This window comes from Monodelphis domestica, chromosome 1 (genome assembly GCF_027887165.1).
Source record: "Monodelphis domestica isolate mMonDom1 chromosome 1, mMonDom1.pri, whole genome shotgun sequence".
In the NCBI taxonomy this organism is placed as follows: Eukaryota; Metazoa; Chordata; class Mammalia; order Didelphimorphia; family Didelphidae; genus Monodelphis; species Monodelphis domestica.
Genome location: NC_077227.1, coordinates 232,356,885 through 232,384,213, shown reverse-complemented (window position 1 = coordinate 232,384,213; position 27,329 = coordinate 232,356,885). Strand labels below are relative to the sequence as shown.

Here is a 27,329-nt window from a genome sequence, read left to right as displayed (position 1 = left end):
CAGTGTTAAAAAGCCAAAATATTTTAAAGTTAACATCAATTAGTTTTTGGTGGTGTTGTTAAGTCATTTCAGGGGTGTCAGATTGTGACCCCATTTTGGGGTTTTCTTGGCAAAAATACTAGAGTGGTTTGCCATTTCTTCTCGCTCATTTTATAGATGAGGAAACTGAGGCAAAGAGTGCTAAGTGAATTGCCCAGGCTCAACAATTAGTAAGTTTCTGAGGGTCACATTTGAACTCAAGACTACAGCTCTGGCACTCTCTTTACTGTACCACCCAGATAACCCAATTAGCTTTCAGAAAGGCTTCTTTGCTAAGAATATATAGGAAGAATAGAAGCAAAAACCTATCCCCCCAGCTTCTCAGGGTACCCTCTATAACTTTGATTCCAAAGGAGAATAAGCTGAAATTTAAAGCAATTGTTGCAAAGCATTTGCTCCCATCAAGTTCATTTCTGAATGCATTACAACCAACAAATAAGCTAACCTTCTTGGTTTTCTTTGATTCACTACCTGACTGGATCATGCCAGTGGCTTACAGCTTTGTTCTTCATTTGGGTTTAAAGCCAACAAATTCTGACCTAGATTTCAATCGCTGGACGCACTGCTGCCCTTTCAAAGCTCAGAAGCCTTTCTCAGGTTGGTCCATTTCATCTCTGATGCTCTCTCTCATAATTCAGGAAGATTAGACACCACAGGAACAGAAGCCACAGTTGGGCTAAGTGTGTATAGCTTCATGTTGAAGGGAGGGAGGGTAGGTTGTAAGAATTAAATTAATGTGCAATATTATTTTTATAAAGTTTATTATCTGACAAAACAGAACCACATGACTAAGTTTTTTTACCTGCTCAAAAATCCTTGCTCCACCAAAGCTGAGACAGGGAGGAAAGAGAACGAGACATGGAACTCCACTGAATTTATATCCTGTCTACATTAGCATGTAAGGACAGGAAGTGAGTAGGGTGCTGGGAATCTTAGTGTTTAGGGTGATATATTCTAATTACACAAGGTCAGTGGTTCTAGATCTTTCTCTCCCTACCTGGAGAGGGTTAGACTCTCCTCACAAACACAACCATGTAGAGAGTGAATGACTCACTAAGGTTGTTCAGTGCCTTTTGAATGCACACTCAGTTCTGGTTTAGCATTCTATCAAAAATCCATTTCTTTATGTTGTAGCATTAGCAGATCAGAAGCAGATTCAGAATATCTATGCATGCTCTTTAGTCCACCTGGGGGATTGTATCAGGAAGAGGCAAGTGAATAAGCTCATAAAGACTGGGATCTCACCAGCTATACACAAAAATCTAATAATTATATTCTTAAATATGATGGTTTAAATTCCTCAATAAAATGTAAAAGAATGGCAGATTGGCTAAGAAAGGAAAACTCAATAATTTGCTGCACATAAGAAACACATTTCAAAAATAAAAATGTATGCAAAAAGAAACTGAAGATCTAGAACTAAATAAATATACACCAGGTGGTCAAGCAACAGCTGGAGTTATACTCATGATTTTAGACAAGGTTGTAATAAAAATTTACAAAATCAAGAGGGATATACAGAGAAATTGCAGTTTGTTTAGAGATACCAAAATAAGACAATTCTATTATTAAATACTCTTCTTAAATAGGTAGGTAGGTGGTACAGCAGATAGAATGTTCTGCCTGGAGTAAGAAAAACCTGAATTCAAATACAACCTTTGGTACTAGCTCTGTGACAAGTTACGTAATCCTGTTTGCCTCAGTTTCCTCACATGTAAATAAAATAAACTGGAAAAGGAAATGGCAAACTACTCTAGTATCTTTGCCAAGAAAACTACAAATGAGTTCATGAAGAGTTGGACATGACTGAAAAAGACTGAACAAAATTATTAAACACCGCAAATGTTATTTATGAATAAATAAAAACTACAAAGAATAGTAACTCAATATTTGTTGGAGACTTTAACGTTCTTTTTTAAAAGCAAAATTAATCTAACTGAAAGATAAACAGAAAGCCATTATTGCTAAATAGATTGTAGGAAAAATTAGATGCAAAAGAGTTCTGGTGTCTCATGAGTACAAACATTAAAGAATATATGTGTTTCTTGCATTAATGGTTCATTAACAAAAATTGAATATGTGTTAGGCAAAGAAATCACAAATAAGAGTCATAGGATGAAAGGTTAAACACATAATTTTTAAACCACTATGCAATAAAAATAGTAATTAATACAGGGAGCCTAAGGAAAAAATAGATGCATAAATTTAGACTTACTAAGAATATCTTGAGGAATGAATGAGATAAAGGACAAATTTAAAAAAAACAACAACAATATAAGAATGTGACAACCTACCAAAAATTTAGGGATGTAGCTGTTATCCTCAGGGGGAAAATTATACTTCCAAAGCATATAGCAACAAAATTATAGAAGAAATTAATAAATTGTGCATATAACAACAACAACAACAACAAACCAACTGAACATGGGCAGGTAGGTGGTATAGTGGAAAGCACACAAAGCCTACAGTCGGGAGGCCCTGGGTTCAAATATGACCTTACATACTTCCTAGCTTTGTGACCCGGGGCAAATGAGTTAACCCCATGTGCCTAGTGCTAGTTTAGAGTTGTTACTAAGAAGAAAGTAACTGTTAATACCCTCCCCCAACTAAATAAACAAATCTAAATAAACCCAAAAGATATTATCTTTAAAATCAGAGAATAAATACGTAAAGTTGAAAGCAAAACCACTATCAAAATGATGAGGAAAAAATCTGAACTGTTTTTAGAGCATAACAAAACTGATGTCATTAGCCAATTTAATTAAAAAAGAATGAGAGGAAGAAAAGCAAATTGCAAAAAATAAATTGAACCAAGTCAATTCACAAGTAGTTGACAGAAAATTGAAAATTTATCATAAAGTATGCATTGTGTGCCAAAAAGTCAAGAACTTGAAGGAATTGAATAATTATTCACAAAAGACAAGATCCTCCAACATAATAACATAAAATACAGAAATCTCACCCAATCTTTAAAAGGAAAATTGACCAATCCATAAATGAAATGCGGAAGAAACAAAAGGTTTAAATGGATTTACTAATTCTATCAAATATTTAAAAAGCAAATAATATCTATCATGAAAATATTCTCAGCAACTGAGAAAGAGTATCCTTAACTCAAATCCTTTTCTGAGGCAAAAGAGATTCATTTCGACATGCACTACCAGTCAGGTATTTCTGGAACAAATATTTTAGTTCCATTAAAACTTTAGTTACAAATGAGCTCATGTTCTCTTTAGAGCAGATTTACAACTTATCCTATGATGATGAATTATATAATTCATTTTTGTGGAATATAGAAGGGTTCTAGAATCTAGTTTTGATTGTGAAAGAGTTGAAAAGAAGTAATTCCTTGGAGCTAATGATGCTAATGTTTGGTTAGTGTTCTAAAATTCAAACTCTTGAAATTATCCAATGAAACAGATAAGATTTGTTTTTATCTACAATATAAAAACATGATAGATTGTTTGGTTTTGCACATAAGACATTTTATTATCTCCATAAAAATTCATCAGTTGAATTTCTTTCTGTTGTCAGTAAAGTATGTCTAAGCTTAATTTGTTTTTCCTTCAGAAGTACAAGTTAGTGATTTCAGGATAGTCCTTGAACACTCAATTTCTACTCTTAATTGAAAGAAAAAAGTTTCAAAATTCATGTTCACACTTTAAATATGTAAAACTCAATAGTTTTTAAAATTTGAGACTCATTCTTATTTTTTATATCCCCCATTGGTCCGCAGTTTTTTCTTCAGTGATAGGTTAAAGCAACTCTTTAATTTATAAACTAAACTAAATACATATTATAAACTAAAGCAACTCTTCTAGTACCCCTTTCTTATCCTTAACTGAAGGTTTGGCAACTCGCTCTGAGTCTAGCTGGTTAATAAGTATTTAAAAAACTTGGAATATATTTATATGAGGTCAGAAGTGAAGTGAGGACATTATATCTAGCTGAGCCCAGAGCTACGCTAATCTCTATAGACAAGAAATCCACAAACACTTACTAAAGCACCTACAATCAGTCTGACACGTCTACACACAAGTGAGGTATACTCGCACGCATTCAGTCCTCAAGCTCATTTACCCTACAGCAAAGAACACTCTCTATCTCACAGGTAAACCTGCGATTGGGCAGAAGTGGTTCCGTTACCATAGTAACCAACGACCCCACCTCTGTCTCTGTCTCTCTCTCTGTCTCTCTGTGTCTCTGTGTCTCTGTCTCTGTCTCTGTCTGTCTCTGTCTGTCTGCCTCCCTCCCTCTCTCTCTCTCTCTCTCTCTCTCTCTCTCTCTCTCTCTCTCTCTCTCTCTCTCTCTCTCTCTCTCTCTCTCTCTCTCTCCACTCTTTCTTTCCCTCCCTCCCTTCCCCCCATTCCCTCCTCCATTTCCCTCCCCTCTTTTCTCTCATCCTCAATCCTGGGCCAGCTTCAGAAGGAAGAGGGTGGAGGCGGAGTGCCGTTACCTAGGAAACAGCAACTTGGGGCGGAGTGCCGTCACTTAGGAAACAGCAGCTTGGGGAGGAGTCCCGTCGCCCAGGAAACAGCATCTTGGCGTCAGTTTTCTCTGCCTGATGTTTCTCAGGTCTCGGGCTGGGATTTTTTCCTGGCTATAATATTTAGGCAGATCATAGGCATGCACGTGGGAAGATTAGCCTTTGCCTCTCTTAAGAAGGGACCCTGGAGGCGGAGTGGTGCCAGGATGTCTCAAGTGCCTGCTCCACACCCTCCCTCCCTGGCCTCCCCACCTCCTAATTCTTGCCTTCCCTACATCCATGGATCAAAGTGAACTCTGTCAATTCCTTGGACCGTTAGAATTTTTCATTTTGTGCCCTAATTATGGGAAACAAAAAAAGATCCCTGAAATTTGTCTCTTTTAAAAAGTTTTATTTCCCATAGACAGATTTATTGATATCTTTTGTTTTTACAAACAATGAATAAACATTTATTAAACATCTATTTACCAGACACTGCTAAATTTGGGGGGCAAAAGGAAGTCCCTGCTATCAAAGAGCTCAGTCTAATGGAGAGACAACTTGCAAACAATTAAAGACAAGATATATGCTGGATAAATTGAAGATAATCACAGAGAGGAGGCATTGGCATTAAAGGGAATCAGAGAGAGACTTCCTGCAAAAGGTGGGATTTTGGTTGGAATCTGAAGGGAGCCAAGGAAGGCTAAAACTAGGTAGATATGAGGAGGAGAGAGAGCATTCTAGGCATGAATGGCAGCCAGAGGGTGCTGGGAGCCAGAGGTGGAGTGTATTGTTCTAGTGACAGCAAGGAAACCAGTGTTACTAGATGGAAGAGTTGGGGAGAGGAGGGGTGATGGAGAGGTGTAACAAGAATGAAAAAACCGGGGTAATGAAGGGCTTTGAATGCCAAACAAAAGATTTAAATTTAGATCTGGGGCGATAAGTAGCCTCTGGAATTTATTCAGTAGAGAAGTGACTTGATCAGATCTGCCCTTTTTGATCACTTTGACAGTTGAATGGAGGATGGACTGGAATGCCTTGTGGCAAGAAGACACATCAACAGTCAGTTCTAGTTGTCCCAGCCTGAGGTGATGATGGCCTTCACTAGGGTGGTTGCACCGTCAGAGGAGAAAAGGGAATTTTTAGAAGAGATGTTGCAAAGGTGGAAAGACAGGACTTAATGATTAGAAATGGAGAGGTGGTTAAGACAGAATAAGGAATAGAGAATGACACCTAGTCAATTAAGTTTAGTTGACAAGAAATATTGTGGAATCCTAAAAGAAACTAGAAAATGTTAAGAAGAAAGCTCATAGAAGGGAAAAATAATGTCTTCAGCTTTGAACATGAGGAGTTTGAGATGTCTACTGGACATCCAGTTCGAGATGTCTGTTAGGGAGTTGAAAATGTGAGACTGGAGGTCAAGAGAGAAGTTTACGTTAAATAAGTAGATTTGCAAATGATTATTATTGTGATAATAATGGATCCCTATGCTTCATAAAAAGAATATTGAGAAAAAAAGCACTGCACCATTTTGTGAGTATAACCTCGGTGAGGATCTCCTAAAGAAGACTGAGAAGGAGTGGTCAGATAGTTAGGAGGAGAAATAGAAGAAGAAAATAGTATCACAAAAGCTTAGAGAGAACAGAGAATCAAGGATAAAAGGCTATTATCCCAGTTATTTTTAGCTTTAAGCAAAAACAACATGGGCATGTTTGTTTTTATTTTTAAAAACTCTAAACAAATGGCCAGAAAAAGGTCACATTTTTAAAAAGGCATATAGTACAATAAACTGACTTTTTACATTGCTCAACTTTTCAGTATCCTGAATGTAGAAGTAAAATTTAGAGATGATTTATTAGGAAAGGGAATTACACAGAGACTGTTTCTTAAGTAATCATTTTAATTAATTTGTAGAAGGAAGGGAGTAGCATCATGGGAGAGTGACTTAGAAGGGAACCCCTAATAGGGAACCCATCAAAAAGGCTTTTGTCTCAGAACTCAAGACTCAGATGCATCTGATTCCCTTTCTAGGTCTCGACTTCCCCACCTGGGCAAAAAAGGAGTTTGAAATGGAGTAAATCAGTTGACCTAGTGTGGGATTCAGCTTCTTGGTCTGGGTGTATTAACAGGACATGGGTAGTATCAAAAACCACTGGCTCTGTAGACAGAGGAATTGGGTTCAAATCCCATATCTGAGACTTAGTTATTTGACTGACCTATGAGACATCATTCTAGCTCCCTGGACTTCAGTTTCCTCATATGAAAAATAAGAGATGGAATTGATCAACAATGAGATCCTTTCTAGTCATATGAATGATCATATGAATTCTATGAAATGGATTTACATGAATTAGTGTGTGATTCTCAATAACAATTAGATAATACATTTAATTTTAGACATGTGGATTTTAAGATATATATGGGATATCTAGTTTTAGGTGCCCAAAAGGCAATTTGAGGAATAGTCCTGGTAGTCAGTAGAGAGATTAGATCTGCATATGTATATTGGAGAATCATCAGTGTAAAGGTGATAATTGAATCTACAGAAATTGATGAGATCGCCAAGTGAAATAGTATATAGAAAGAAGAAAAGAGGGCCCAGGAGACATCCAGTGGACATTTATTTAGCAGGTGTGACGTAGATAAAGGTCCAGGAGAGAAGACTTAGAGCGGTCAGATACGTAGATTTCTCTCTTGTTCCTTCTTCTCCCCCTCTCTAAGAACCATACTATAGAGTAAGGGTTCTTATCTTTATGCTTGGTCATGGACTCCTTTGACAATCTAGTGAAGACTCTGGACTCTATCAGAATAATATTTTTACATGCTTAAATCTTGAAATACAGTTATTAAAACAAAATTTAGGAGTAAGAATTTCCACCTTACAACAAGGAATTTTTGCAAAAAGAAGAGAAAAAATAGCAAAACTAATTATAACATTAAAAAATTGGAACTTAAGTGCAATGGAGGCCCATAAATTTAAACAATAATGATAATAGCTAGCATATATTTAGTGCTTTAAAGTTTGCAAAACACTTTACATATGCTTCCTTACTTAAAGAAAGCACTTTCCCCTTCCTCTCTCCAACTTTGATTTCTTGGAGTGAATTAATTTCAATTCAGTAAAGTTATGAAGTACATATTGTGTGTAAGGTATTCTAGGTTCCCCCAGGAACCCCAAAATGAAATAAAACACAAACTTAGCTCTCAAAGAGCTTTCAATCTGCCAGCAATGTTCTCAAATTTGAAATTTGTTATTTAATTATGTTTAATTCTTTGTGACCATATTTGGGGTTTTCTTGACAAAGATATTTGCTATTTCCTTCTCCAGTTCATTTTACACATGAGGAAACTGAGGCAAACAGGGTTAAGTGTTTTGTGTTAGGTCACACAGCAAGTAAGTGTCTGAGGTTAGTTTTGAATTCCGTTCTTCCTGACTCCAGGTCTGATGCTCTATCCACTTCACCATCTACTTGATAGAACTTTTTTTTTTTCTGCTCACAGCAGCTTTGGCATTTGACTTAGAAACACAGAATCTTTGGATGTTAATTAAGGTGGGAGAGAGTTCAACTAATCCCAGCCCCTAATTTTTACATCGGAGAAAACTGAGACTTAGTTATTCATATAGATAGATGGTAAGTAGCAAAAGCAAATTACAAATCCTCTGACTCCAAATTCATTGTACTTTCACCTTTTTTTATAGCATTTAAAAAAAATGTCCAAGGTTCCTTTGCCCAGATGGTCAGTTCATGGGGTTATCTCAGAGCATCATAAATCTAGATGTAGAAAGGAATTCAGGGGCCATCTAGTCCAACCCCTTCACTTTACAGATGAGGGAACTGAGGCCCAAGGAAACGCAATGATTTACTCTCCAAAAACAAAAACTGAAAACTGTATATCCTAGGGTTTGGAGTCAGGAGACTTGTGTTGAAGTCTTTATTCTGCCATTTGTGTATATGGGGTATTCCAAGAGGGCTAGAAGCTCTGGTGTGAGGGCTTTCCAAATCCTTTCCTCCTTTGGTAACCACTTCTCACCCATCTCTCAGTAGTGACTCCAAGAAGCTGTAGCATGTCCAGTGGCTATATCCCAGTAAAACTGCTTTGGCAGATTGGATAAACCAGGTTGAGGGGAACCAACAAGTCTCAAAACCATCAGTGAACTAGGAGGGTGTCTACCATGAAGGTGGCTGAAGCGGGTGCTGTGGAACACTTAGAGTTTGGTCAGACACTGAAGATGTCAAAGTCATCAATTGCATTCTAGGTCATTTCCAGTGGTCCTGACTTTTGTCTTGCCATTAGACTTTAATGACTCCAGAAAAGATAGCAAGGAAAAAAAAAAAGAGAGAGTCAGGCTTATGACTGCATAATTCAGCCTCACTGAAATCCAATTCATTTGACAGTCAAGACATCATTCTGGGATATCATTCATTCTCTTTGAAAATGAAAAACAACAAAAAAGAAAACAAAGAACAGTAACAATTCTCCCATTTAAAGTTATGTATCCTTGAATAAGATACTTCTTATATAATCCAGTCTATTCTATATTATTCTAGTTTATATAATTATTAATTATGCATTCCTTATTATTATATATTCCCTTTCATAATATTATATTACATGTAATTATTAATTCTGCATTTCTCATTATACATTTTATTTTATATTCTGTTCTATGTAATTATTATGTATTTTAAAAATAATCTTCAGCTGATTTCTCATCAGCTCATTCCCATTGCTCTGATTCTAGATAGAGAAAAGCCAATCTTTCTTTGTGTCCTATCAAATCTCAAGTGCAGTGGACTTCAAGGGAGCAAAGATAGCAGATGCCATAGGTCACTAACAAGAAAAAGCATAACCTGTCAACTTCTCCTATTGAGAAGTTATCCTTACAACATCTAACCTATTCCATGTTGGTGTGGTATATGACACTCTGAAATCAAATGCTCAATCTAAATTCTGTTTTCTAAAAGAAAATGCCTGTAACTTCTTCTAGACCTAAATAACAAAAGGGCTTTAACTGTGGAAAACTTGACCTTCTCAAAATAGATTAAGGATGGATATAAAAATGCAGCAAACCTAGTTGTTCCTTCTAAATCTTTTCTGGTGCTCTAGGAAGAATTTCAAGTCTTAGATTGATAGGATAGATTTGGGCTTGGGAAGGGAGAAAGAATGAGATTAAGGTTCCCAGAAAACTCATGGTTTTCAGGCCAGTCCCATTACGATTTACTGTATTTGGTAGTAGAATGCATCTTGCTATCTTATAGTTCTTTAAAGGTAGAGAATTACCATTAGAAATTCTTATGTAAATATAAAGCTCGAGGCAGGAAATAAGCTATTTTCTTGATTGGGAATTGAGTGCATACATAATTTGTACAGGGTAAGCATGGTGGAAGGCAGTTATTGTCCTTAATAAGTACATGGTTTTATTGGTACACACATATACAAAACCCTGGGTAATATTTAATATTAGTATTTATCGTTTACTACCTGCAGGGATAAGTGAGGTTATAGAATGGGTTGACTTAAAAATATGCTTGCTAGTATATGTAAATATCTGCATATATTTCTTAAAATAGCAAGTTGCCCTAAACTAAGGAAATTTTGTTGGAAATGTTGGAACCCCTAGCCCCTGAGTTTGCAGTGTATGAACCAAAAGATTGTCCCTTTTTAACAACTCAAACATTGGCCATCAGTGATCTAAGGGAGGGGCTTGCTTTCTTTTTTCTAAAATTGATTGTTTTTAAATACCTCTATTCAGGATGTTAGGACAGCTAAGTGACTCAATAGGAGAATTCATCTTCCTGGGTTCAAATTTGACCTCAAACACTTATTAGCTGTGTGATCCTTGCCATATGGCTTAACCCTATTTGTCTTAGTTTCCTCATCGGTAAAATTAGCTGAACAGATGACAACAAACAAAAAAGTCAAGATGTTAATTATTTTTTAACTTCATTTTGTTTTTTAATGTTGTTTTGCATGTTAATTTCCTTTGTTTGTTTGTTTAACTAGGCAAAATATATGGGAAACTTCCATTAATGATAGAAGTCCTCTTATGTCTTTAATAGAAGAGATGTGGAATTTTTTAGGTAATACAGGGCACTGTCTCTGGCCCCTAGTGCCATTCAGTTTCCATCTATCCACTCCAAAGTACTTACTGTTTTTAGGCTACAAATCCATACACAAAATTAAAATCAATTGTAATTTGCAACAGACTGACGTAATATGATACTTATCTGTGTATGGGGCTGCAAGTTTAGCTGAGTGGAGTTTCCTTTTCAGTTCTGCATCCTCCCTGGAGAAACTATTGACAACTAGTCTCCTTCATTTTCCTAACCTTTCCTTGTTTCTATTTTTGTTTTTCTCCCAAACTGTAGTAGTCCTGATTTTCTACTTTCCATTGTTCTGATCCAGACTCAGCCAGTTCACATTCCCCTTTCCTGCCTTTATTTTTTATTTACATTTCTTTACTTTTTATTTTTATCTATTAATTTATTTCCATGGTTACATGACTTGTTGGCTCCCTCTCCTCTTTCCTCCACCCTCCTGGAGTTGGTAAGCAATTTCACTGAGTTATATTATTGCTCAAAACCTATTTCCATATTATTCATTTTTGTATTAGAGTAATCTTTTAAAATAAAAACCCAAATCATATATCCATATAAACAAGTAATAAATCATACATTTCTTTACTTTTAAGAGATTCTAACTTATTGTAAGTATGATGGCAAATGTCAGTTAAAATAAGTCTACTTCAATGAATCCAATGGTTGTTGAATGAAGAATGAATGAATGGAGGCCAGTACAAATCAAAATGAATTAAGTAAAAGAACAGAAGCTATTGTATAGCTAACAATTATATATAATCTTGCAGGTTTTCTTTCTTACAGCAAATGTGAGATGGGTAGTACAAATATATTTTTAATATATTTATTATGTTTAATACTATTATGCCCATTTAACAGAGGAGGAAAGTGGAACCATCCAGGCATGATGACATTGTTGCTACTGGGGAAATAGAGACTACTGGATCACTTGATCTCAAGAGTTCTGAACTGTGATAGGCTATACTGATTGGGAGGGTAACTAGAGGGTGCAGTGCCAGGCCTGGAGTCAGGAAGACCTGAATTCAAGTCCTTCCTAAGTTTATTATTAGCTGTATGACCCTGGCAAGTCAGTTAACCCTGTTTGCTTCATTTTCCTCACCTGTAGAATGAGTTGGAGAAGGAAATGACAAATGACTCCAGCATCTTTGCCAAGAAAACTCCAAAGGGTCACAAAGAATCTGATGCTACTGAAAACGACTAAGCAACAACAAACAACTGATTGGGTGGGCATGCTAAGTTTGTAACCCCTTCCTAAAGGCTCCTTTCTTTTATCCCTTTGGGATATAGACCGAAATACAATGGTATTGCCAGGCCAAAGTGTATGAAATTGTTCTTCAGAATGGTTGGACTAGTTCAAAACCCCAGCAACAGTGCATTAGGATCTCAATTTTTCTATATCCCTTCCAACATTTGGCCATTTCCCTTTTCAGTCATATTTGCCTATAAATGAGGTGGTACCTCACAGTTGTTTTAAATTTGAATTTCTCTAACCAATAGTGACTTAGAACACTTTTTCATGTGACTATTGGTAGTTTTGATTTCTTTTTCTCAAAAATGCCTGTTTATATCCTTTGACCATCTATCAACTGGAGAATGGCTTTTATTTTAATGAATTTGGCTTAGTTCCCTACAATTTGAGAAATGAAGTCTTTACCAATTTGCTGCAAATGTTCCCCCCAATTTCCTGTTTCCCTAATAATTTTGGTTGCCTTAGGTTTATTTTTGAAAAAAAAAAACTTTTCAATTTTATGTAATCAAAATTATCTATTTTACTTTCCACAATCCCTTCTATCTCTCATTTGCTCACAAACTCTTCCCTTACCCAGAGATTCAACAAAACAGCATTCTTTATTGGTAAACAATTTTTAATACTGATTCCTACATCAATACTCTCTCCTTCCTCTTTTTCTTTGGAAGGTATCATATAGTTATATTTCTCCTTTAGCCATGAAAACAGAGTGGAGGGATATAAAGAATAAGACAGGAAATACAAAGAAGTAAATTTCAGCTTAAAAAGGGGGGAAAAACTCCCTTAGCATTTGGTGCTCATCTACAGACTTATTTTAGTAAAATATGGAAATAGAAGGAATTATCAGGGATGATGGATATAAAAGGAATTTTTGTTAAGGCAAAACTTGGATTAGATGGTCTCTGGGGTCACTTGATTCTGAGATTCTGTGTTTCTGGGACTTGTCTAGGTGGCATGATTGAGGGCAGCTTTTGGAGTCAATAAGTCATGAGTTCAAATTCTGCCTCAGACTTTTACTAGTTGTGTGACCCTGGGCAAGTCATTTAAGTACTACCCACCTCAGTTTCCTCAACTGTAAAATGGGGTGCCTTTCTCATAGGATTGTTGTGAGGATCAAAGGAGATAATTGTAAAGCTCTTTGAAAACCTTTAAGTATTATATAAATATTAGCTATAGTTCTCCTTTTTTAATCTTTTTTAAACCCTTACCTTCTGTCTTAGAATTAATACTGTGTATTGGTTCCAAGACAGAAGAGCAGTAAGGGCTAGGCAATGGAGATTAAGTGACTTGCCCAGGATCACACAACTGGGAAGTGTATGAGGCTAGATTTGAGCTATAGTTCTTTTTCATACAAAATGAAACTAAGAGTGTAGAATTTATTTTTAAAATATAGCAGTTTTGAACCAATTGGAGTATATTTATGACAAACTCTCTTGGAATCTTATAAATGGCAACCTTGTTGTCTAGATTCTCACCACCTCTTGTTTGAATTACTAGTAACTGAGCCAATCCATTGTGCTGTTACTGTTGTTTTTTGGAGTTTGTTTGTTTGGAGCCTTACAGTGTACATGATCACTTTCCTATACATTGTTAATTGATCTTTTGACAGATGAGGAAACTGAAGTTTGGAGATGTTAAGTGACTTATCTGAGCTCCTTTGGGCACTGAGCGACCAGCCTATACTTTTATTCCACCTCCTTTGATTCTTCTACCACTCCATGCTGCCTCCTTGGTAAGGAAAGACCTAAGAAGTCCTTTTTACTAATCTGAAATAAATTGTCTCCCATATTGAGGCAGATATACTCTGAATGACTTTTGGAAACAGTACTTTGAGTAATTTGAAATAATGGCTTCAGATCTATATTACTATAATTTTTCTGATTGGCCTCATTATAGTGGTCACTTAAAGCTGGCCTTTATTTTCTATCCTTTTTTATAATATTTCTTTGCATTGCCTGCCTCCCTTTGCTTTGTTTGCACCCAGCCCTGACAAGTTTAGATCCCTAAAGTCAGTGGGTCCAATTTGCTTTTAGAATAAAAGGCTGTATTCTTACTCAAGGAAAAAATGCAATTGATTTTTTGTTCAGGAAACTGAAATAATTTAGACCTTATTTACTAGTACTGACAACTTTGTTCAATTGATCTTATTATCTTTATATTTCTTCCAATGATAGGAAATTACTTTACACATGTTAGATGGTTAATAAATGGTTGTTGAATGAATGTTAATGATTAGCCATTTAGGGCTCCAAAAGAGCAATTCAGAAAGGCAGAATAAAGTCATAGCAGGGCATGTGATAGAAAGATAGAGGATTTGCCACATATGTTGTCATTCTTAGGTGCTTCCTGTATTTAAACTCTCTCATCTATTTTCCCCAGGTTTCTAGGTTGGAATCTTTGCTATTTTGACATTATCATTTAATTCTAGTGTCCTCTCTTTGTTATTTCTTGCTTTTTTTTATAGTTATTTGCATCAGACTGTCATCTCCTGAAGAGCAGGGTTTGTCTTTGACCTCTTTTGGAATCCTCAGCACTTAGTTTAGTGCACAATTTAATAAATGTTGATTCCTTTGATCAGAAAAATCCCAGAGAGCCCAAAGTCTCCTTGGTTAGTCAATTCCCAGAGAGAGACAGAATCGGTTCCTCCTTTGGTCAGAGCCCAAAGCCAAGCCAGCCCCCCAAGGGTCCTTCAGCCAGCTTCAACTGCCTCTCCTCCTGGGAACATTCCATTTGGAACCTTCTTGATTGACAGCCAGGTCCCCAGCTTTGGTTCTTGCATCTTGGCTTGTCCTGCAAAACCTCTCTCTCTTCATGTCTCTACCACATGTTTTATAACACTAAAACATGTTTGTTTGTTGAGAGGTTATTTGTTTGAAGTGGGAAAGTTCACTCATTGAGCTACTGCAGGGATCTCACTGACTTCTCTCTGGCTCCCACCCTTGGAGTGTGGACATTGAAAGTCTTCTGTAGCCACTCCTTTTCTCCCTTCATCTGCAATGACTTATTTTTTTAATCATTGCCCTTGATTTCGCCCCCAGAGACAGAGTCCTCTAAGCTGGTATGGAGGAGAGCAATGGGGGACAGGCTTTGTAACAACAGATGTACCCCACTCTCTTTTTGACCCATGCCACTATATTATGCTCAGGTTTTGTCTCACTTTGAGAAGCTAGGTTTCATAATGTGAAATCATCTTCTCTGTTGCATAGCTTCAGGACCCCCAGCCAGTGGGACCCTCGACAGTCCCGAGATGGGGGAGGAAGGGCTATCTGTTCGATGTCCCTTATTCTTTCTCCCTGCTCCTGTGTCTTGTCCCTCCCTAGATTCACGGAGGCAGAAACAGCTTTGGTTTATCAAACCTTTATCTAAGCCAGCATTCAAAATTAATTAAACAGAAATATAAATGCAACTTTAAGGAACAGAGATAAGCTTTGCAGTGGGAACTCACCCTCTCCGAGAGGGAGAAGAGTGAATGAGAAGAGGAGAGGAGGGAGCATTAATGCCATTGTTGTCAGCAACTTTAAAGAGTCAATCCATTAAGAAGCATTTATTAAGTTTTTACTGTGTCCCAAAATTACGCTCAGCATTGGGGCTAAAAAGAAAAGCAAACAGAATCCAAGAACCCACCTTTTAATGAGGGGGAGCGAGATTACGTGTGGAAAACTGTGCATAGAAGATATGCCTATATGTGGAAATGGAAGGTAACCTCAGAGGGGAGGCATTGGGTGGTGGGTGGGAGGGGAAGGTTTGGAAAGAAGATAAAATTTGGGCTGAATCCCGAAGCAAGTCAGGGAAAACAGAAATTTGAGTCAGGGAGGGGGAGTATTCTAGTCATGAGGAATCTGGAAAGAAAGCATTTCTCTCTCTTCTCTGCTGCGAATAGTGGCCATCTGATTCCCTCATCCACCAGTGTGGTAATGGCTGAAGCGGTAGCAACAGGGGCAGTGACAGAGTATTAGTGGCTCCTCAGGGGCTCTTTCCATCCCTCAAAACACCCACATCAAGCTTCTGTCCAAGCCTCACTGTCCATATTAATTTCTAGCTGTATGTAAAATTTCTGCTCTCCTCCTCGTATTCCAGGACAAGAAGAGAAAAGACTGCCTTTTCCCCTAGGGGAATTCTCTCTCACTTCCCAGAATCTCCTAGAGACAGGTGCTGGGTACCTTTTTCTGCCAGTAGAAACTTACCATACCATGTTGTTGCTAAGTCATTTCAGTTGTGTCTCACTCTGTATGATCCCATTTGGGTTTTTCTTGGCAAAAATACTGGAGTGGTTTACCATTTCGTTCTCTAGATCATTTTACAGATGAGGAAACTGAGGCAAATGGAGGAAGTGACTTGTCCAGGATCACGCAGCTAGTAAGTCATCCAAGAACAGATTTAAATTCATGAAGATGAGTCTTTTATCTCAAGGCCTAGTACTCTATCCAACACACTACCTAGCTGCCCTTTGTCACATCACACTAGGATGCAAAAAACAACTATGGTGAGTAGGTACTTAGGCCTTCTGGTTTAGAAGAGGGGGAATGTCCAAGAATGAACAATAAAAGAATGGTACTTTTAAATTTTGAAGCCCTCACCAAAAAAGAAATATCCATATGTATTCAAGTATAGGTAGGAAGGTCTGACAAAGAGATTCAAGCCTTCAATACATTAGCACACATTTACTATATCCCTATTATGTGCCATTGGGGCAACTAGATGGCACAGTGGATACAGTGCCAGACTTGAGTCAGGAAGACTTATCTTCTTGAGTTCAAATCTGGTCTCAGAAATTTACTGACTGACCCTGGGCAAGTTACTTAACCCTGTTTGGCTCAGTTTCCTCATTTGTAAAATGAAAAGCAGAAGGAAATGACAAATCATTCCCGTCTCTCTACAAAGAAAACCCCAAATGGGGTCATAAAGAGTCAGGCACGCCTGGAATGATTGAGCAACATCCTGGACAAAATGTTCAGTAGGCAGTTAGTGATTTGAGATTAGAGCTCCAAAGAAAGAAAGAGCAGTGCTATACACATAGATAAGGTTCTAACAAAGGAAAGTAAGAAGGAACAACTAGAAACAGAACCAAGTGGGCAGAATCATAAAAAATCAGGGAGGAGAGGGTGGTCAACAGTGTCAAATGCTTCAGAGAGATCAAGAAAGATAAGGACTGCATGGGGTAGAAGGTTAAACCAGGTTTGACAGCTAAGGTTCCTTCCAACTCAGATTTAATGATTTGGATATCTTATTAAATGATAAAAAATAATTAAATTATATATAATGATAATAATCTTATTGTTAATGATATTTATATGATAAATGATATTAAATTATATAAACATTATTAGGCTTATCAGTCAATAAGATTTGGCAAGTAATTGACTGTGGTAGATGAAGGAGAAGGATGTATAAGATGACTCCAATTCCAAGCCTTTGCAGACTGAAACAATGGTGGTTTCATCAACAGAAATAATGAAGTTAGTACAGATATGAGGAAGAAGGTAATGACATTTTGTGGCAGATATGTTGAGGTACCAATGGGACAACCATTTATTTTTTCCCTTTCTTTTTTAAAGTTTATTTATTTAAGTAATTAATTTAGGATATTTTCCATAGTTACATGAATCATATTCTTCCCTCCCCTCCTTCCAACCTGCTCCTGTAGCCAAATAGCAATTCCACCGGGTTTTACATGTGCAGGACAACCATTTAGAAATGCCCCGAAGGGAATTGAGAATGTAAGACTTCAGTTCAGGTTTGTGGATGAGCATTTTCCCCTCAGATTTTTCAAGTTTTCCCTTTGCCCCTGAAGGATCTTGATCTCTACAACAACCTTTCAAGGCAAGTGGTATTCTTATCCCTATCTGACAATTGAGAGGACTGAAGCAGACAGAGGTTAAGTGACTTGCCCAAGGCCACACAACTAGTAAGTGTACAAGACTAGATTTGAACTGAGGTGTTCTTGACTTCAAACTTAACAGTCTATGCACTGGACTGCCTAGCTTCCCATTGCCCAATGAATAAAATACAAACTTCTTAGTTGGCATTCAAGAACCTCCACAATCCAGTTTCAATTTACCTTTAGAGATATTTCAATTTACGTTCCAGTCAAACTATAAAATTAGCTATTTCCCAATCTCATTTTCCTCTTTCTTGCCTCTACATATTCACATGGGTTTTTTCTTTTGCCTGGAGCACATTCTCTTTACCCATCTGCCTGTTGAAACCCTTCATGGCTCATCTCAGGTTTGACCTCTTCCATATAACTTTTCTTTGATCTCCTCAGCCGGAAGTGACATATCCTTCCTTCCTTCCATTTCTCATAGGACTTTGTCTAAATCTCTCTAATTAAACTTATCACATTCTACCTGGTATCATATTTATTTATGGAAAAGGGCTGGAGTTTGGACTTATGATTTAACTGGCATATGAATCTCCTAAATGAAGGACTCCTTCCACCAATCCAGGTTGGTTTGTTGTTTGAAAATTATAGTCTCAGAGAGGGAGAGTTGCCTATGAGTACTGAGATATTAAGTTACTTTCTGGGTCGAATAGCCAGTAAATGTAAGGAGTGGGATTTGAACCCAGATATTCCCAACTCCAAGGCCAGTTCTCTATTATACCGTGCTGCCTCTATGTACATATCATATTACCTGCTATTAGACTGTCAGCTCTTAAGGACAGGGACTTTATTGCTGTACATTTTCATATCCTCAGAACTAGTACATAGTAGGTGCTCAATAATTATTGAATTGCCTCTGGTCACATAATTCCATAGTCCCATGGTTCCAAAGAACTGGGACCACACCTCCAGGTCTCATGTCTCCTTGTTTAGCCCTCTTTCCAGTGTTGGCAGTTTCTTGTTTTCCATATTTAGCTAATAGGAAATGACAGAACGCCAGAGAAATAGAAGCTATGAGTCTTGTCACTCAGTCCTCTTTGGGACTAGGATGTTGGAATTTTAGAATTTTAAGAGACCTGAGAGATAGATGGTCAGAGCGAAGCCCAGGAAGGTGAGATAGGGAGGAAGAATCTCCCCAAGGTCATCTGTTTTCATTAAATTGACTAAATCTACCTTTGTAGGGTTATTTTTTCTAGGGAAGAGAAATCTTCCTAAGGTCATCCTTATTGACTAAATTATTTCTCAGTACCTGGTACATAATAGTGCTTAATGAATGCCTAATGACGGACTGTTTACTTTGTTTTTAGGTGGATAGTATTAGTGAAAAAGATTTAATGTATAGTTCAGTCAGAGATTTTTCTCAATAATAATGAGCTGACAATTATAATGTGCTTGACTTTATTTATAAAATACTTGAGATATATATTATTTCCTTTAATCCTTCTAAAAGACATCTAAAATTCAGTAATTCTCTGACATGCATGTGGGCAGCTAGGAAGTGCAGTGGTTAGAAACGTCAGCACTGGAGTCAGGAAAACTTATCTTCCCAAGTTCAAATCTGGCCTGAGATATTTATTAGTTGTGTGACTCAGGGCAAGTCCCTTCACTTTGTTTGCCACAGTTTCCTCATCTATAAAATGAGCTAGAGAAGGAAATACCAAACCACTCTAGCATCTTTGCCAAGGAAACTCAAGTCAGAGTCACAGAGAATCAGATATGACTGAAATGACTGAACAACAACCTAAGAGGCACCAAATTAAGAATAGGTTGTCATCATATGGACACTGAATGATTTGTCTTTTTGTGATAACCACTGTTGAAGAGCAAGACAGAAAAGAGTTGGTAATACAAAGTACCATAGATGCAATGCTTGAAGAGAATTTAGAGAGGCCATCAGGTCTCTCATCCCCATCCCAACTCTACTCATTTTACAGATGAGGAAACTTAGACACAAAGTTGCACAGCCAGTGAGGGCCTGAGCTAATATTTGAACATAGTGTTCCTTGACAACAAGATCAATACTCTATCTACTGCTTCATTTAGGTGCCACTTGTATCTGTGGGTCAGTTTTAAGAGTTAGTTTATTTTTTCCCTCACAGTCTTAGAACTGAATTACTGAAAAGGGCCTTAAATGATCTATTTAAACTCCTTCTTTTTAAAGATGGACATCCTGAGGCCCCAAAATAGGAGAAAATAGCTCACAATTGGGGAATGGTTAAACAAATTGTGGCATATGATGTAAAAAAACCCCAAAACCTTTACTGCTTATCTTAGTATTAATTCTAAGACAGAAGAACAGCAAGGGTTAGGCAATTGAAAGTGACTTGCCCTGAGTCACATAGCTAGGAAATATCAGAGGCCACACCATCCATATCTGCTGTCGCAAGTTCAGGAACATATGCTCAAGTCAACATCTAGATCCTGAGACCCTGCCTGAGCAAATAGAGGTAAAAGCCAACCCATACTCCTTGAAATTTCAAACCTGTGGAGAAGTAATTGTTAAGAACTATATTTTGCCCAATTATATGGCAATAAATATCACAATCTAGGTGAAATGGTGAATATCTACAAAATATAAAATGCTTAGATTAACAGAAGAGGAAATAGAATACTTAAATAATAATCCCATCTCAGAAAAAGAAATTGAACAAACCATTAAGGAACTTCCTAAGAAAAAATCCCCAGGGCCAGATAGATTCACAAATGAATTCTATCAAACATTTAAAAAACAACTAATCCCAATATTATACAAATTATTTGACAAAATAGGAAAAGAAGAAATCTTATTAAATTCTTTTTATGACACAAATATGGTACTGATTCCAAAGCCAGACAGACCAAAAACAGAGAAAGAAAACTACAGACCAATCTCCTTAATGAACACACATGCAAAAAATTTAAATAAAATACTAGCAAAAAGACTATAGCACTATCAGCAAGTTATCACAAGGATTATCTACTATCACCAGGTGGGATTTATGCCAGGAATGCAAGAATCATTTAATATTAGGAAAACCATCCATGTAATTGACCTATCAATAATCAAAACAAAATAGATCATATGATTATCTCAATAGATACAGAAAAAGTCTTTGTCAAAATACAACATCTATTTCTATTGAAAACACTTGAAAATATAGGAATAGAAAGGCCCTTCCTCAAAATAATAAGCAGTACATATTTAAAACCATCAGTAAGCATCATTTGCAGTGGGGACTAGTTAGAAGCCTTTCCAATAAGATGAGGAGTGAAGCAAGGATGCCCATTATCACCTCTATTATATAATATTGTACTAGGAACACTAGTGATAGCAACCAGAGAAGAAAAAGAAAGTGAAGGGATTACAGTAGGTAACAAGGAAATTAAACTATTACTCTTTGCAGATGATATGATAGTATACTTAAAGAACCCCAGAAAATCAAGTAAAAGAGTAGCAGAAGTAATTAACAACTTTAGCAAAGTTTCAGGGTACAAGATAAATCCATATAAATCATCAGCATTTCTATATATTTCCAACAAAATTCAGCAGCAGGAGTTAGAAAGAGAAACTCCATTTAAAATCACTGTAGACAACAGAAAATATTTAGGAATTTACCTACCAAGAGAAACACAGGAATTATATGAACACAACTACAAAACACTTTTCAAACAATTAAAACAAGAACTAAATAACTGGAAAAATATTAATTGTTCATGGATAGGATGAGCTAACAGAATAAAAATGACATTTTTACTAAAATTATTCTACTTATTCAGTGTTATACCTATTAGACGACCAAAAAACTTTTTTATAGAATTAGAAAAAATTATAACAAAGTTCATCTGGAAGAGGAGATCAAGAATATCAAGGGAAAAAATGAAAAAAAAAGTATGAAGGATGGGGGCCTAGCAGTACCAGATCTTAAACTGTATTACTAAGCAGTGGTCATCAAAACAATATGGTACTGGTTAAGAGACAGAAGGGTGGATCAATGGAATAGATTAGGGGTAAATGACCTCAGTAAGTTAGTGTTTGATAAACCCAAAGAGTCAGCTTTTGGGACAAGAACTCACTATTTTACAAAAACTGCTGGGAAAATTGGAAAATAGTATGGGGAAAATTAGGTTTAGATCAACATCTTACACCCTATACCAAGATAAATTCAAAATGGGTAAATGACTTTAAAGAGTGGAATTATAAATAAATTAGGTGAATATAGAATAATATACCTGTAAGATATGTGGAAAAGGAAGAAATTTAAGACCAAGCAAGAGATAGAGAACATTACAAAATGTAAAATGAATGACTTTAATTATATCAAATTAAAAAGGTTTTGTACAAACAAAACCAATGCAACCAAAATTAGAAGGAAAGCAACAAACTGGGAGAACATTTTTATAACAAAACTCTCTGACAATGGTTTAATTTCCCAAATATATAAGGAACTAAGTCAAATTTACAAAAAAATGAAGCCATTCCCCAATAGACAAATGGTCAAGGGACATGAATAGGCAGTTTTCACATGATCAAATCAAAACTATCAATAAGCACATGAAAAAGTGTTCTAAATCCCTCCTGATTAGAGAAACACAAAATTTAAACAACTCTGTGGTACCACCTTACAACTATCAGACTGGTCAATATGGCAGCAAAGGAAAGTGATAAATGTTGGAGAGGATGTGGCAAAATTGGGCCACTAATACACTGCTGGTGGAGTTGTGAATTGGTCCAACCATTTTGGAGGGCAATTTGAAACTATGTGCAGAGCTTTAAATGAATGCCTGACCTTTGACCCAGCCATATCACTGCTAGGTTTGTTCCCCAAAGAGATAATAAGGAAAAAAAGACTTGTACAAGAATATTCATAGCTGCATTCTTTGTGGTGGCAAAAAATTGGAAAATGAGGGGGGTATCCATTGATTGGGGAATGGCTGAACAAATTGTGGTATCTGATGGTGATGGAATACTATTGTGCTGAAATGAATAATGAACTGGAGAAATTCTATATGAACTGGAACAACTCCAGGAATTGATGCAGAGTGAAAGGAGCAGAACCAGGAGAACATTGTACACAGAAACTGATACATTATGGCACAATTGAATGTAATGGACTTCTCTACTAGCAGCAAAACCATGGCCCAGGACAATCCAGAGGAACTTATGAGAAAGTTCACACCCACACTATCCACATCCAGAGAAAGAACTGTGTGAGGAGAAACACAGAAGAAAAACACGATTGATCACATGGATGGATGGGGATATGATATATGAATAACATGGAAATGGGTTTTGAACAACAATACATGTATAACCCAGTGTCAACTCTGGGAGGGGGGAGGTAAAGGGGAAGGGGGAATAATGAACCATGGAATCATGGGAAAATATTCTAAGTAAAAAATTAAAAAAAAGAATAACTTGTGTATGTCCACCTTCAGAGAAAGAACTGATAAAAAAAATCAAGACATAATTTTATATAAATTTTTCTTTGATCAAATGATACCTGAACCCTTCTCTAGCATAAGAAACAGAAGGAGGGAGATATAAGAAAAAAAGAAAAGAAGGAAGGAAGAAAGAAAAGAAAGAGAAAGAAAGAAAAAAGAAGGAAGGAAAGAAGAAAGAAGCATAGAAAGAAGCAAAGAAAGAAAGAAGAAAAATAACTTATTCAAGGTCACACAATAACTCACACATAGGAAGAGTTTAAGAAATGTACATTGGCTGTTGGACACTGACAAATCTGGGACTAGAACCCAGGTCTCCCAACTCTAAATCTAGGCTCATTTCTACTCATACTCTTCCTTCTCCCTTTCAATCCATAATTGATCCATCCCTCTTAGTAAGAGCAGGTTGGACTGAGAGAAAACAACTGCAGTTATTGCTTATGAACACCAATCAAAGTCACTAAGGGGCAGGTGATACCTCATTCTCCTCCTTAGAGCCCACAATCCACTGTGGGAACCCATCAGGATTTTCCATTGCCAGGGATGGAAAATCCATACTCTCTTCTGTCTCTTTTTCCCCATGCACATATAACTTGAATTTTCACATTCACATTTTTCTGCTCATCATTTCTGCTGATGCCCTTAGGCTACATGACATCAATGATTGCACCATGCAGATCCACTTCCCCTGCCCTCCCTCCATTCTGTAGGGCTTCTCCTTTGTGCATCCCTATTTTGGTCTCACATAGCAACTGACATTTCCCCTGGATGGATTGGCCCCTTGTTAAGCCAAAATCTACAGCCGGCTGGGGCTTCTGAAGTTTCACATATTTTCTGCTGGCTTGAGTCCTAAGTGCAGTGACCATATTATTATTTGTGCCCACGGCCCTTTATACAATAATGTTTTACAAAACACAAAAGACAAGGTCTTCTGCCCTAAGGACTAAACAGTCTATAGATATACACGAGATGACAGAGAATGATGAACTCTCTCCCCTTCTTGCCATACTCTATCTTTCCCTAGGCTGGAGCTTTCCTCTTCACTCCCCCTTTTTGTTTCATTTAGTACATGCCACCAAACCACCCTATTATTGAGACAGACCAGGAGCTGACATATGCCAGGTTCCCTCTTCTAAAACATCCCTGAAATTCACCCATTTCATAATGCTGCTCACTTAAAACACCCCCTGCTTACTTGATTTCTGTTTGGCTTTTCATCCAAGCTTGTATCATTTGTTTCTTTGGATTGAAAGCCTGTCAGCTCATGGGACCTGGCATGTATCAATTAGGAAGATGTTCCAGAAATAAGAGGCAGCTGGATGGAAAGCATAAATTGGGAACTGGGCAGAGAATCAAAGGCAACAGTGACCAGAGGAGTTTAGAGCAGTCAAGAGCAGAATAGGCTCACAGTATTCAGATTTATAGACCGTGAACTCAGTACACCTTGGATTTTTTTGGGGGGGGATTGTTGTTGTTCAGTTCATTTCAGTTGGGTCTGATACTTTGTGACAGCATTTTGAGGTTTTTCTTGGCAAAGATATTGGAGGAGTTGGCCATTATTTTATAGATGAGGAACTGAAGCAAAGAGATTTAAGTGACTTACCCAGGACCACACACAGTAAGTATCTGAGACCTGGCACTCTATCTACTGAATCACCTAGCTGCCCTAATTTTGGAGTCAGGATGTTCAATTGTGTCTGACTATTTGTGACCCCATTTGGGGTTTTCTTGGTAGAGAAACTGGAATGTTTTGCTATTTCCTTCTCCAAATAAGTGATTTGTTCAGGGTCACATAGCTAGTAAGTATCTGAGGCTAGATTTGAACTCAGGTTTTCCTAACTCCAGACCTGGCACCCTATCCAATGTGCCACTTCTTGGGGCCAAAATGGATCTATTCTTCAACCTAGGATTTCAAAAAATCAAAACCATCTACCTGTTTTGCAAATCTACTAGGACTTTGGCTTGTGTCTTATGTCTATCTAGAATTCTGTGTTCCAAGAAAATCTCTAATGGTAATGTATATCTTCTCATTATTCTCCTAGTTTCATATAATACAAAAGGGAAAAATTACTTATATTTTAGTTCAGGTACCCTTATTAGAAAAAAAAAGAAAGACAGTAACACACAGGATAGAGATTATTGAAACAACTGCTAACTTCTCAGGCAAAACTATTTCAACAGCTCCTCTGGAGTTGGCCCCATTAATGGCTTGAGTTCACAACTTCATTTCTAGGCTTCTAGGAGAAAAGAGACAGAATCATTTCATCCCTCCATTTGCATCCTGTGACCTGAGTCCCATGAAGGCACGATGTCTACGTGGGGCTCCTGCTGCATCCCCAGCAGAGAATTCCTATTTGAAAGCTGGAGCTGGCCTTCTCACCTGGTGGCCGCAGGATATTAGGTCTGCTTCTCCTCTGGCTGGGTAGCAATAAATCTCTCTCTAGCAATTCTTTAAGACCACAAAATCCTAAAGAATGTTTGCCTAACCTGAATTAATAGAGGGAGTTTCCCCTCCTGGAAAATAAAATCGCAAATCCAACCCTTCTCAAGCTGCAGAATGCACCAGACATCATGCCAGTCTCTGGGGATGTGACCAAAATTAAGAGAGCACTTACCCTCAAAGAGATTGCACTAGCGGGGACGTGGACCAGAACCTTGAGCCGACTCTGAATGAACAGGAGGGATTCCAAGAGGGAGAGGACAAAAAGAAGAGCACTCCAGGCATGAGGGATAGTCAGTGCAAAGATTTGAGGGTGGGCGATGAAATATCAGAAACCAGATTGAAATGGATTCTTTGGTTCTGTGTTATTGTTCAGTCATTTTAGTTGTGTATGATTCTTTATGACCCCATTTAGTGTTTTCTTGGCAAAGATACTGGAGTTGTTTGCCATTTCCTTCTCTGACTCATTTTACAGATGAGGAAACTGAGGCCAGAAGGATTAAGTAATTTGCCCAGGGTCACACAACTAGTAACTATCTGAGGCCAGATTTGAATTCAGGTCTGACTGACTCCAGGACCAGTTAGCTGCCCCCCTATAATATCCCTGAGAAGTGATCTTTTTGGCTTCTGCTTAAAGAATCCCAGATGAGATGGAGTCCTCCTAAAGGAACCCATCCTACTCTGAGTTAGCTCTAGTTGTTAGGAAGTTTTTCTTTATATTATATGTTCATATAATGTATATGTAATATTTCCTTATATAAATCTAAATTTTCTACTTTGCCGCTTCCATTTTTTGCTTTTATTTCTCTGGGACCAAGAATAAGTCTAATTCCTTTTCCTAAGAAATACTTTCCAGATTTTGAAGGTACCTATCATAGCCTCAGTGGATAGAGCACTGACCCTGGAGTCAGGAAGACCTGAATTCAAAAGCAACCTTAAATATTTCCTAATTGAGTAACTCTGGGCAAGTCACTTAGCCTCTGTTTACCCTAATTCACAGGGGAAGGAAATGGCCACTTTGGTGTAGTTGCCAAGAAAACCTCAAAGCAGGTCACCAAGAGTTACATGCTACTGAACAATCACGCCTCCCAAGTAGTCTCTCCTCTAGTTAAAAATCCCTTCAATTGGCCATCTGTAAGCTTGAGGCTCTTCACCATGCTGATTGCCCTCCTCTAGCTATTCAATAGCCCAACAACATCCTACAAAACAGTCCTTTTCCTTTTCTTTGATCGCTTGGGTATAATGACTTAGTAGTGACATTGTTGGGTGACAGTATATGCAGTTATATAACCCTTTGGACGTTGTTCCAAAGCACTCTCCAGAATGATTGGATCAGTTCTAATGTCTCTATTCTTTAGGTAGTGCTGCTATGTGGCACAGTGGATAGAGGGGCTGGAATGAAATAAGGAAGACTCAACTTTTTGAGTTCAAAAATGTCCTCAGACATCTATAAGCTGTGTGACCCTGGGCAAGTAACTTTATCCTGTTTGCCTCAGTTTCCTCATCTGTAAAATGAGCTAGAGAAGGAAATAGCAAAACCACTCCAGTATCTTTGCTAAGTAAATCCTAACTGGGGCCATGAAGAGTCAGACACAAGTGAAAATGACTGAACAAGAACAAAAATTCCTGAGGTTCAGGATTTAGAGAAGATAGATTACTGTACTTTTGTTTAAGAAGAGATCAGTGTAGCTCTAATACCGACTTATAAACTCTCATAGCCTCAATTTTCTTATCAT

At 37.3% G+C, this 27,329-nt stretch overlaps 1 long non-coding RNA gene across 1 annotated transcript; it reads left to right on the top strand.

The window, feature by feature from the left end:
* The first annotated feature begins 4,406 nt into the window (after positions 1-4,406).
* On the top strand, positions 4,407-14,121 carry LOC130456300 (uncharacterized). Its single transcript, XR_008914935.1, has 3 exons — positions 4,407-5,168; positions 11,711-11,828; positions 13,464-14,121. It is a non-coding gene; the product is annotated as an uncharacterized LOC130456300 (long non-coding RNA).
* The last annotated feature ends 13,208 nt before the right edge of the window (positions 14,122-27,329 follow it).